Raw genomic sequence first — 2,939 nt, 5'->3', positions numbered from 1 at the left:
AGAGAGGATCTAGAACCTCCTTGGAGTATGGAAGGTTTTAGAGGCTCTTGATAGGGCTTATGGAAGCCTCCAATTGATAAAAGGAAACTAGATCATTACTGATTTCAAATATTATTTAATTTAAGTTCAAATATAGGGTTTCTGGGATTATCATGAAACTATATAAAGGGGTTTAACCCTTTTATTTTCGGCTACACCTTCACCACAAGAGATATCCAAAATTTCTCTATCCTCCCCCTTTTCCTCCAATCCTAGGGTTTCTTGAGTTTAGGGTGTGACACATTAGAGGCTACCATACTTTTGGAGCTAGTTTTCAAAGGATATTACAAAGGGTTTTTGATTAGCTTGATTCGAATTAAGCACAAGGTATGTGGTTCTATTCATGAATTTGTTTTCAAAGGGTTTATAGTTTTTTGTTTCATAAGTATGATGTTATCAGTAGTGAAAAGATATAGATCAATCAAAGTTCCAAATCTGCTCAGCCAATCCATTCCCATAATCACACACACATCCCCCATATGAATGGGAATCAGATCAATCAGGTAAGGCACCCCAAATATATCCAAGATACAGCCCCATAAGATGCTCGAAGCATAAACCATGTGTTCTTTGGCGATAGAAACTTGCAACAGACACTCCAACTCCCAAAGAAGTATACTGAAACTCCTGTTGAAGGACTGAGATACAAATAACCGACTCGCACCCGAGTCAAAAAGCACTAGAACATCCAACGAATTCAGTAAAAAGGTACCTAACAGAAACATAAATAAAAGCACATAGAAAATTGTTGGATTAGGTGTCTAAGCCCATAACTATAATTGGTATGTACTTGACCCGAGAGTAGCATGGTCCATTTGGGTTGCCTTCACCAAGATAATTTGATAGGATGGACTTTTGAGAAAAAGGTTATTTATGATTTATTAATATATTATAAGTTCTAATATATTAATATGAAATCATATTATTTAATTAGTATTGATCAAGAATTATTTTGGAATTAATTTTGTGATCAAAAGAGACTAATTAAATATAAGGGGTTGATTTGGTAAAATCATTCAATCTTATGGTGTGGGCCAATGATCCATGATTCCTTAGGTTGGGCTAAACCCATGTGACAATCCATGGATGATCCATAGAGGTTTAAACCCATGGAGCCTAAGGAATATGGAAAGTCATGCCCATTAAGGTTTACATGGTGTAACCCTAATCTTGTCACACTATATAAGAAGCCCCTTAGCATCCAAAATGGCACACTAGTGATCCTTGGAGTTCCATGAGCCGATTTATGGTGCATAACCTTTCTTTCATTTGTCTTCCAATTCTTCATGGTGTTTGTGAACCATTTGAGGTGCAACACTTGAGGCATTAAGCTCTTAAAAGGTCAATGTCTACAAGCTACAACCAAGAGGTAATTCTATAACTCACTTTTATGATTTATATGTCAATTGTATGCTAGTTGTAGGCTTAAAGCTTTGGAAACAATATTGCTTTTATAATTAGAGAAGACATAGATCCAAAGCTCTTAGGGTTGTGTGTACACCATAGGATGTTGTAGTATACCAACACCCAACAGTGGTATCAGAGCCATGGGTTGTTTTCTATTATATTTGATGCTTGCTGAATTTTCAAATCTAAAAATCGAGTTTTCTACACTCTGTCTGATGAACTCGCCGAGTCCACTCATAAACACATGAACTCGGCGAGTCTAGTTCATGAACTCGTCGAGTAGGTGTCCCTGTGTGCAGAATTTCGAGTTTTTGGCCAGAAATGGATAGAGTCATTACCACAAACTGTTTTGTAAACCTAAAAATTGTATTTTCTGAATTGGTAATGATGATTCTCATCCATTTAAAAGTCAATTGTCAAATGTTTAGATAATAAAGTAATTATTTGTAGTATTTGATATGAATTGTCTTGATATGAGTTAGATTAGATTAATAGACAAGTTATGTGATAATTGTTTTTGATTGAAATTGATCTAAAAATTTGTTCATGATATGAGTTTTTTTGTAACTTGTCCTCAAGTTATGTGAAAATTCTCATTCGTGAATATTAAAAACTCATAAGTTTTCATAAGTTATGGAAAAATGAAAGGTCTCATTTTTAAGAGTTATTTTAATGGTTTTAAAGTCTTCCATAGCTTGTCCTCGAGTTATGGAACATGAAAAGTTTTTCATAAAAACCACATTAAACTCATAAGTTATGGAACTCCAAAATTTTTGACAAGTTTCAAAACTTTCCCTCAAGTTTTAGAATTTGTAAAGTCTGACCTTTCGAATAATTTAATTCCAAACCCTATAATTTTAAAAGTTAAAATTCAACCATTATACTATTATAATACTAAAAGTTAATACTTATATGTATAAGAATAAGTCAGTATTACCGTTAGTAGGCCTCATTCACGAAGCCAGTCTATAAGGGGGGTATAAGGTTACTGCCTATAAAATGGCAGTTTAATGGGTGTCCACTCTCACCCACCGCTTCCTTGACTGGTGGAGGGTCGTTAGCCGAACGGGTAGGATAGGACATTAATTCTCCCTCATTAAAAGTATAATGAAAAAATATAAAGTAACTAAACTTTTATTAAATTCCAAATCTTAGTTACTTTAGGAAAAATGTGGAATTGGTGCTAATCCATGAAATTGCACTTTGCACCTTGTTAAGTCGTTAGTGGATCGTGTGTGGTTAACCGGCACACTAATCTGGGACTAACAATGTGTGACAAAGGGTAACTTGATGTTAATCATAGATCAATGGAGCATGTGTGGTTAACCGACACATTGATTAGGTGATTTGTAACATTGGGTGTACCAAGCTAATTTTCATGGTTATACACACCTTGTTTGTGATCCTCGGCATCCCAGTTACAAACTTGAAGGGCACAATCGAGATGTAAACATGACATTGAAAAGTTTAATGAATCTTAAAGGATCTAGGAA

Source organism: Lactuca virosa, chromosome 8, assembly GCF_052849685.1.
Source record: "Lactuca virosa cultivar CGN04683 chromosome 8, Lactuca_virosa_CGN04683_v6, whole genome shotgun sequence".
Lineage (NCBI taxonomy): Eukaryota > Viridiplantae > Streptophyta > Magnoliopsida > Asterales > Asteraceae > Lactuca > Lactuca virosa.
This window is presented reverse-complemented; position numbering follows the sequence as displayed.